The following is an 11,321-nucleotide window of genomic DNA, read 5'->3' on the forward strand; positions in this document are numbered from 1 at the left end:
TTAAAATGCTGTCATTATATAAACGACGTCAATTACTTGATCTTTGTTTTGTGCATAAACTATTTAATGGTCAAATAGATTGTGAACAAATCATTGATAAAGTGGGTCTCGCTGTTCTAAGTCGTCTACCAAGATATAAAATAAAAAAAATATTCCATATCCCGCATTGTAGAACTAATCTCGCTCTAAACTCCCCAATTTTACGCTTATGCAGAGAGTTTAATGCAATTAATAGTGATGTTATTCAAATAGATATTTTTAATGACACATATAACCGATTCAAACAAAAAACTACTGAATTTCAGTGATTTTTTTTGTGTATTGCAAGGATAAAAAGTTTCAATGTTGTATTTTTTCCAAATTCACATTTATTTATAATTTTTATTTTATACATGGCAACACATGTGCTATGTTGAGAGGATTGTCATTCGCTCTGGACCTTTTGGAAGGAAAAGTGTCGTTTTTATTTTGACTTTTAATTATTTTGTGAAATCTAGTTTAAAGTGGAATAGGATAGTGCTGTTGTACCTTAATCGAATATTAAAACGCGAAATTATACGAATCTCGAACTAAAATACCCGTATCGGCCCGGTTTAAGGAATCCCGAGTCAATCCAAGCACGCCGCTTCAAATTGCCTATCCTCTTTCTGGCGGCCATATTTACAGAAACATAATTAAACTTCATGTTTAGGCTGATGGATTTGCCAAAGCCTTAATAAATAAAAAAAAATAGAGAGGATTGTACTTTGCTTTTTTTTTTGTTTATTTCTGTTCCTTACTTGTTAGTCTGATGTCATAATTAAGAATGCTAAGTTTCCCTGTTACTAGGATATATACATTAACATAGATATTAAATTTTATATTGTATATGTTCTGTTGGGATACCAAAGAAATAAAATAAAATAAAAAATAAAAATAAAATAAAACTGTGAAGTTCAGAGGATGCTCTCCCAGCCCCCGCGGCGGATCTGTTGATAGGCTCCGCCACAACACCCTACATCCATGTGGACTCACCGTAAAGAGTCCTTTGGAGCGCCTACCGCACGGGCCTATCGCCCAAATTCGGTCGCGGAGGACAGGAACGACACACCGACACGTCTCTTACCCCGCAGCCCCGCCTCCACAGCATCTGCACCCTAAGCGGTGCAGCCCCGCCAGAGTGGCGGAGGATAGGACGAGTGGCAACGACACACCGACACGTCTCTTTCCCCGCGACACTCCTCCCCGCATGCGTCCACGCGGACCCGCTCGGCCTACATCAAGACGAGCCCGCGTGTCCTTCTCGGGCCAGCCTAGCTCCATCGGCAAGACCGTGAGTTCGTCTTAGCTTCACCGTGGGATGAAATCGACCACGGCTACACGGCTACACGCCTCTCCATAACAGTTGTAGTGCCACTCAGCTCTTTAAATCGCAAAGATCTGAGTCACACTGCCCCTGCGTCCATCACCCTGAGATATAAGTTAACAAGTTCCATGTGGCTGTAATTTTACCAGCACCCTTATCCTTCAAAACCGGAACACGGTAATGCTGACATTACTGCTTGGCGGCAGAAATGGATAAGGTGGCAGTACTTCCCTGGACGAACTGTTTCACAAGGAGCTCTACATGATACTTCAACATGAAACATATCACCTATAGCACACCATAATAATGGGTAAAGTAGCTGGGAAGCGGAAGGTTGGAAGAAAGAAAATGCTTGCTTGCCAAAATCGCAATCAATTTATTAACTCACTCACAAAGTACTTTACGTTAAGCAAAAACTCCCAATCTTTTAATACAGGATTAATCAAATTCTTCTAAATTAGTTCCAATTTTCACAATTCTGTTTTCCGCTGTCCGCTTTTACAGGCAACCGAATTTATTTCCCGGAATTGTATTTTTAGACATTTGTTTTATTCCAGCTAAATTAACCGGTCCTGTGTCCGCAAACATTTACCGATAGTAATTAGGTCGGCTTATGCATACTAAAACAAAACTCTGACATCTGATCAAAGCATCTGAATGAAGTGGCTCTACTTTTTTATTCTTTTGATTCTTCACAGATAGTCTTAGAGCATTTAACCAACCGGAGACGTCACGAGTTCTAATTTGTAAAACATAAAATCTGCCAGTTTTGAGAAGGACGAGACAAGCATACGAATAAAATGCTAATTACTAATGCATTCTCCGTCATGTCTGACTAGTGACTAGTGTGACTTTAAGCACACAGTATTTTTCGTATACAGGAACGTCATAATCAACAGTTTGACCGCCGCTCTCAAACCTTTGGCAGAGTGTCTCCATAAGGTTTAACGCTGTTGAGCCAGCGACAATAGTTATTAGTTGTGCAAGGCTGCAAAGTTGTTCTTTGACGCGAATGCTTGTATTGAAACCTGAGGAAGCGAAGGAAGCTAAGATTGAAAAAATATGCAAAAATAGCGAGGGGTTCAAAGCACGAGACGCAAAACAACTTTGCTGCCGATGTCATAACACATGTCATAACTTTTCACTTCATTAAAGCGAGGAAAATGGTAGATGAAAGAAAAACAGTTGAACTATAAAACATCAGTTTTTTTTTAAAGAAAACGTTTATCTTCGGATGCGTTCTGAATTTACACCTCAAAAATTTTTATTCTTACTTGTACTTTTATTTTGTGTGATTAAGTGATTATTAAAATTATTTTAGTTTTTCGCCGAATTAAAATAATTTAATATTATTAACTTAATATTTATTTAATATATAGAGGTTCCATAAAGTTATTATTACCATCTATATCATATACCTGTAATAACGAATGAATAAATGAATTGAATTGAATTGAACAATTAGTCATCGTTGTCAATTTAATGTCAACAATAATAAGAATAAAATATACGAACTTATTTATATTACATAAATAAGTAATGTAGGGCAAATCACGTAGCTGAACGTGTGACCTTTTTTTAACGAATGAAAAAATTTCCATCGTCAAGTTCAAATTTCAAAAACCTTTTCCACGCTAGCGTGCAAAAAACGCTTCTGTGCGCAGATTTGTAATGAGAAAAAAGCCTTTCCGAGCTAGTGAGGTGAAAAAAACATTTTCTTTTTGAAAATTTGAAGCGAGGAAACTTCAGTGATAATGGAAAATGCGCTTAAATATTCAATAAAAATTTTAAAAGGTAACTATATGTTCTATGTATAGACTAAATTCTTTTCACTGTGACCCATCAATTTTCATTCAGTTTCATTTCATCACTACGATGCTTATGGTAAGAGTTTGCTATCTCCAACAATGATGTTGGAAATTTAGTTGGCTGAATGATTAGCAACCGCACCAATAATACACTGAGCTGCCTCAGTTTCGGCAATGGAAATCATCGATTTCCTTTCAAAGAAGATTGAAGAAAAAAGATGAAAGTGATTATAAAAGACGAATTGACTCGAGCGACATTTTGTGCGATATTGAGCTATACATCATTTCCAATTTTCAATTCAAGCAGCGATTTTTTTCTACGTGTATATGTATATGTGTGTGTGTGTGTGTGTGTGTGTGTGTGTGTGTGTATGTTTCATGTTATTGAAGTACTTTTTTGACGTTTATCTCCATCGTGAATAGGGGGATTTTGTTAGTTTTTCTTCCAAAGGGATACCATAATTTGGAATGCACAATAGGAACCTCCCTTCACGACATAATTGAAGAGGTTGTAAACCGCTAATGTGCCGTAACCAGGATCACGACAATAAAACAAAATACTCCGGTCCATATAATTTATTTCATAAGTAAAGTCGAAGGAAAAAATGAAGACTGTAACCAGAAAAGGGTATAAATGTTTTTATACCCTTTTTTTAAACCTGTTGGTACAACGCTGCAAAACACTGCCTACTTAAGTATTAAAAACGTGAGACAGACTTACCCCGAAAGGGCCGCGTTGCTCAATATTACTAGGTTAGATTGGTATTAAAATTGGCACATGATTTAGGTTGGGAACTGGTAAATGGATCAAAATTAGACGAGCAGCATTGCTCGCTTCAGCGATTAAGCAGAGAGTGACGACCAACGAAAACAAAGTGAGTATAACGGGCAACGGAATTAAAGAACGATTCAAAATGTGAAAACAAGTGGCCAGGAACCAGAGAACAGTTGATAAAAGGCTGAATGACGGTGGAAGGAGGTCGCATCGTCACATAACATTCCTTTCCTAGGGGCCTACTATGAGCTCTTAGAGCAATCCTATTTAGGCTGGTAAGTTGGATTGCCTGTCAAATTCGTACTATGACCTCACAAAAACAATTCACTGTCCATGCAGTTTACGTTCCCCATCCGAAATCAGTTCACCTTTTCTTTCATAGCAAAATCGTAACTATTCTAAAAAAGTTACTCCGTGACTAACTTTTTTTAGATTTTGTTACATTTTTAAGAAATTTCGTTTAAATTTTATTATATTTTATTATATTTTCAGTTTCATAATTATTTGTTATCTTTATAGGCTATATTGTCAATAAATAAATACTATTGAGCGTTTTTTGAAAATTTTAGTTCGAGTTCCCAATTTTTTAAGTATTGTTGATAAATTATTGGCATGGATGTTATTGCAATTTTTAAATAGAATTTTAGTCATTTTAATAATTTTCTTGACCGAAAATCGTAAAATAATGCAATCAATGAAAAATGTACGAATACAAGATACGTTCCAATTATGTTATCAAATTACAAACTCACCTTATTAATTTCAATGATAATGACTAAACATAACATTTAATTTTGTCGTACGACAAATTGTAAAGTATGATTGAAAAGTTGCCGATATTACAAAACAACGTAAAAAGTGTAATGGATAATAAAATTAATAAAAAAATATAATTATTCTTATTTTGAACACAATCGGTTAATAGTGCTTGAACGCACCCAGGATAGTACATCTATTTCTTTCATATCATTTAGTATGCAGTTCCATCTCGCTCTTGTTAGATGTCAGCTAGCCAGCCAGAGACAATAATTAACGTTTGAAAAGTAAAATTCATCATCCTGTCATGCCATTCCCGTTCAACTTTGTGTAGGTCATGGTACGAATTTAAGCAATTCAGTTTTACTACGGCAAGTGAATTGCATGGAACTTAGCTGGCTGGTTATAAGCTCATAGTAGGCCCCCTGTACATCTGGCAATAATCGCCATGATGTCTAGCATTATAGCGTATGGCATTGATACGATAAGAAGAATCGAATTTATATTAATAATTATAACAAATTAGTGGAGTAAATTCACAAAAAATAATTTAATTTATATATCGAGTTCTTAGGTTTTCGCGATTGTTACTCATAGGAAATGAAACTATTTTTCCGGATTTAAATCGCGTATATTTGTTTCTTCAAACATACCGACGTATCGGGCCCTTTACAGGCCCCATGGTCACGGTTGACTGAGGTGGTACAGTCTTCAACCAGTTACGTCTAATATTGATGCAAACTACCCTATTTTTTCACTATAGTTACAATAGTTATTAATTAAATACCTTATTTTTAATTTTACAAAGAAAACATTCCAATTTACGCTACATTAAGTTTGACAATTTATTTTATTGAATGAATTTTTATCAAGTTCAATTTATTATTAATTAATAATAGAAATTAGAATAAACTAAAACATATTAATTAGTACTGCAGTCTTACGTCTGTTTGGGATTTTTCATTAGAGGAAATACTGGATCCCAAACTGGTGGCACGGAGAACCATCTTCCCTGTTGAAATTAGGATGTTTTTTAATTTCAATGTCCTCTCGCAGCATCCTGGGTAGATAACGGACTTCTTTTGCAAGGACCTGGGGTTTGTCAAACTTCATTGAATGTGTAGGTTTATCCATGACATGCTCGCAAACTGCAGACTTCTGTACGCGACGGTGTTTGACATCAGCTATATGTTCTTTGACGCGGGTACAAATACTTCGCTTTGTTTGTCCAATATAAGAGAGACCGTTTGTTTGAAAAAACAAATATACGCGACTTAAATCCGGAAAAATAATTTCATTTCCTAAATTTAATTTATATGAAATTATTTTTTGTTAATTTCAATAAAAATTTAAAATACAGTGAATAGCGACATCTCTTGCCAGAGCTGGTAGCTGTAAAAGTATATAACTGGGTGATAAAACTTTCATAGATTTCTCATAGGTGGCGCTACGTCCAAAAAATCGTTGAAAAACCAAATACAAAGACACGACAACAAGCACATAGACGAATTCGTGAGGTCCGCTGGTTCGTTCGGTGGCTTAGTTGGCATAGCGTCTGGCACGGTATGCTAGAAGACATCGGTTCTAATCCGGCCGGATCGAAGGAATTTTTCTGAGTGTTCGATCTTTGTATTAACAATTATAACAAATTAGTGGACTAATTTCACAAAAAATAATTGAATATCAATTCAATAAAAATTTAGAAAGAATCGAATAATTTATCCCTGTATCTATTCATTCTTTCCTCTCTTTTTTTAAAGAAAACGTGTCGTTTGATCCCTACTAACGTAGAACAATAGGTACTAATAGTAATTGTTCTGAAAACCATATTGCTTCACAAACATTTGATACTTGAATACTAAGCTTGAATATGAGTATATTATTTGAATATTTTCACTTTGAACCCATGTTCGGTTTGACGTCGTTTGAATCCTTTTATCTTGAACAATTTTAGAACAATGTCGCTTAAGCCTTATCTCCATGTTCTCCTTGTTATAATTTAAACAGTCTTGACCCGTTTATATTTTTTTATTTCAATAGAATTGTACTTAAATCATTCCTTATTACGTAAACAGAAAAAGATCAATCGATTCAGACATTATTTTGCGGAAGTCCATGTTAATAAAAATGGAAATAAATTAATTTGCAACTCCGCGAATCCATAGTGAAGGTTAAACGTGTAAAGTTGCTGCGCTAGTGTTGATTTTTCTTTCTAGCAGTTAATTTTGTCGCCCACTCTCCGCATAAAATTAATAACATAAGGGCAATTACAGTCACAGACACCAAAAAGATACCCGACACGTGTTTGGCCTCTCTACGAGGCATCCTCAGAAGTTGTTGATTATTCGACACTCGGCCAAAGTGTGAATAAGAAAAGAATGAATAAGAAAAAGATACCATAAATGGTCAGAAATGAATTTATTGTTTCTCAAAATATTCTCCGTCAGCATTAACGCACTTTTTCATACGAATGAACCAATTTTGAAAACTTTTATGCCACTGAATCATATTTTTCATACTCTTCGATAGACTCTTCAGGTGATGAAAATCGTTGACCGCGTAACTGGTTCTTAATTTTTGGAAATTAATAAAAGTCACAAGGTCAGGACTGTACGCAGGATGACTCATAAGGTCAACGTTGTTCACCTTCAAAAATTTATTTGTCTGTTTGGCCGTGTAAGAACTGGCATTATCGTGGTGCAAGATTACGTGTAATAAACGCCGTGGCGTTTACGGTTATTTTTACGGAGTTTATCAATAACTTCCGGCAAACAAATGGTCGTGTACCAATCATTATTGACGGTAACACGATTCTCCAAAGCAACAGTAGCCACGTGTGCAGTTTTATCAAAAAAGAAGCAATCATCCGATTAGAGGCTGTTTGCACGTGCGCCACGTTGATTGGTTTCGGCTCATCTCGAAAGACCCATACGCTCAATTGCTGCTTTGTTTTGGGAGCGTAACTATAAGTCCATATTTCGTCACCTGTTACTATGTACCATACCAAATTTGACGCCCCTTTGTTGAATCTGGTAAGAATGGCATTGCACCAAGTGACGCGATCCGTTTTTTTTAACCCCAGTCAAATTGTGTAGGATCCACCAAGAGCACATCTTTTTTCACGCTCAAATGTTTGTGTAGTATTGATTGTATTTGACTTATGCCTATACCTAAAGATCAGACCCGAATCTCATGGTATGTCACATGCCTGTCTGTTTTGATCATACGGCGCACAGTATCGATGTTTTTGTTGTTCACAGCAGTGGACGAGCGACCATCACGAAATTCGTCACTGAAATTCACACGACCGCGTTTGAATTCTGCAAACCAGCTACAAATAGTCGTCTTGCATGGTGCTTCATCGTCAAAAGCAGTTTGAAGCCGAGTGAAGCTCCGCTGAGCTGTTAGATTACACTTAAAGTCGTAGAAAATCATACTACGAAAATTTTCACGAGTTAAATCCACGGTGATGTAGACAACCAATTTCTATAATTACGCCACAATGTAAAAACAAGTGACAGTCAAATAAAATAAACTGTATTCTACAGCCAATGAGTTCCATTTTCAAATGTTGTAATTACTTTTTAAATATTGTTTATGGAAGTGGCCAGTTCCGGAAACTTATAGTGCTCCCTATGTACATCGATACTATAGAAATCAGGCGCCCAGGTGCAATCAATACCCTGTCGCCCTCGTGTAGGCACGCGACCAAAATGGAATACTTAGTCATATTTTCCTCGGTGATCAGAATTTCGAGTATAAATGATGTAATTATAAATGATGTTGGGAATTAATACGCCGTTTACTTCGCTTGCGCCGCGTGTGACGACACAGGCTCTTTGAAGGCGACCCTCATGGCGCTCGGCTGCGCTGCGCTGTACATCCTGCACCATAGGTAAAACCAATATCTACAAAAATGGTGCTAAGCGAACGACTGCTCTACTGGTGGTAGACTTCGGCCGTGCCTAGCTACCACACTTCCGATACATTCGAGTCAAGCACTTTGTTCCGACTCGTGTCCGGCAGTTGCCATTCAAGACGTTGAGTTTGAACACCAAACTATATAACCATGTACGTATTTTACTATATCCCACGTTAGCAACAGAACCGTCATTGAACGAAACTTGCACTTTTTGAAATTTAAACTTTTGTCAAAACTTAATGACCAAAAGTTGATTTTTTTGTTTAATGACACTATTAAGTTCAACATGGAACATTTCGGATTTTTTCTAAAAAAAAAACTTTAAATGTTCTCCTGTAAAGTTTCCATAATGTCTAATGTTTCCAAAAGGCTGTTCTTTCCGTAAGTGTTGTAACCAAGAACTGTAAAAGTCGGAATTTCCCTTTGTCTCCGAAAACAGGTAACAAAAGGGATTGAATTTATTAATAAAAAGGAAAACATCCGAATTTTAGAAATACGTAATATGACAATCCTCTGAAGCATCTTTACATTCATTATTCGCAGAGTTTGATTTAAAAGCATGAACATTTGTTCGGACAACATTGGACGGATTCAAGTATAAATGAGGACAAAGATTGGCTAAATTTAGTTAACAAGTTTTAAAGGGATTCAATAAAATCAATTATTAATGGAGTAAAGTTTGAAGAAATGATCTTAACCTTTTAGAACAAATAGGACAAATTAACGACCCAGTGGTAAAACCAAAAATAAAACCAAAAATTATTTTATTAAAACAATTTCTAAGTAAGATGTAGAACACGGAAGAGATGGATTTATATTGTATTATTTATTATGAGTAAGGAATGATTAATTAAAAAAGGAGTAGGTAACTGATCTATTCGATCGTCTCATATATTATGCGCGGTGCTAGCCAAGCACCCCTAAGACCCTCAGCCCGTGTGCGCTACACACTGCACTATGGTGCCGGCTTTACCCATGACACTACAGGTACCCGTCGTACAGCTCCCACCATTATGACAATAGTTATAACAATAAATGCTTCAAATTTTTGATCTTCAAGTACTGGTAACACTACATTGTGCTTCCGATATTCAGTAATAACCATGCGTTTGAAACTACCTTTTCATATCTACAAAGAAACACCGATACTGAATCGAGGCAGCACAATTCGAACATCGTCAAAAGATTTTCCCTTTATAATACGATCTAACTTTGGATCAAGTCACAAGGATGATATTTTCAAGGTAACGAGGTGTTATTTACTAGGTGGTTGTGACGTACTTTTTTTTTGAGATCATTAAGAATAATCGCACTGACACTTTCTTGTACGTACAAACAAATAAAAAGTAAAACAGAATTGTTATAAAGAGCATCAGGTTACGACCATTAGCAGTACCTAGAGCGCATTGTGAAAAAGTTCGTCCAGGGAAGTTCCACCACCCTACCTATTTCTGCCAAGCAGTAATGTGAGCATTACTGCGTTCCGGTTTTGGACGGTAAGGGTGCTGGTGAAATTACAGGCACTTGCGACATGTCGACTTACGTCTCAGGATGACAGGCTCAGTGGCAGTATCCCTGAGAACTTTGCGATTTAAAGCTCTGGGTGGCACTGCAACTGCTATGGACAGCCGTGTCGCTTAACACCAGGCGAACGACTTATTCGTCGATTATAAACTACAATTATAACATTTCGTCTATCTGTATCTCTTCTAACGTCTGTTATTACTTATTACCATACACCTTTGTGCCACCTCCGTCTACACAGCTACAAATGACACTGTATGCTTGAAGTCAGTGGGATCGTCCCCCAGCAAATAGTAAACATCAAAATACTTTATTACGTTTAAAGTTAATAAAAATTTTATTTTAAAAAATTACGTTCTCATTAATCAAAACAGAGTAATAGCATGACATAATAAGTAGGGTAACTGCAACGAGTGCAACACGTGCCTTACACGGTCGCACACATTCGCATAATCTTGCAGCGCAATCACGTTACTTAGCGCGGGTCGTCGCGCGTGATAGTATTTATATTTTATAGTCAATATAATTGGGCGTTAACTAACGCCATCTACAAATTCCATGTATAATTTATAAGTATGGCCACCAAGTTTCTCGTAAAAAAAATATAGGTGCCTCATGTAAGTCCTTTATTTTAAACGAAACTTGTGAAATAAGGTTACTTTCCTAAAATACATAATATTCAGTCATTTTAATGATTTCATAATTCTCGTTTGAATTAATAATGACTATCTGAAATACATCACAATTTATCTGTTATAGTTTCACCATTACATTTTGAAAGGTCGCCTTTTTGATCAACTTCCATTCTGGACTGTTATATTATGGTTTATAAAATTAATGACATTTTGTGATTTAAGACAACTACGACGTGGATAAATAGTTGCTACACTCATTAAAATATTATTGAAGTTATTTATTTATTTATATTTTGGAGAGCACAAACAGCTTATATTACAATATAAGCTTATATTATAATATGAAGTTTTTACTTTACATCTTAGTACTGTATAATATTTATTAAATGTTCAACCAAGTGTACTGAACATTGCTGCTCTGTGATTGGACGATACTATGGTATATAAATTTGATGATATTTGCTAAATTAAGATAATTACGAGATTTATATAATTATTACAGTAATTAAATATGTATTGCCTTTGTTACTTTATACCTTTGTAATGCATAACATTT

The sequence above is a fragment of the Hyposmocoma kahamanoa genome, unplaced genomic scaffold (assembly GCF_003589595.1).
Source record: "Hyposmocoma kahamanoa isolate Upper Pololo Valley unplaced genomic scaffold, ASM358959v1 93, whole genome shotgun sequence".
NCBI classification, from domain to species: Eukaryota; Metazoa; Arthropoda; class Insecta; order Lepidoptera; family Cosmopterigidae; genus Hyposmocoma; species Hyposmocoma kahamanoa.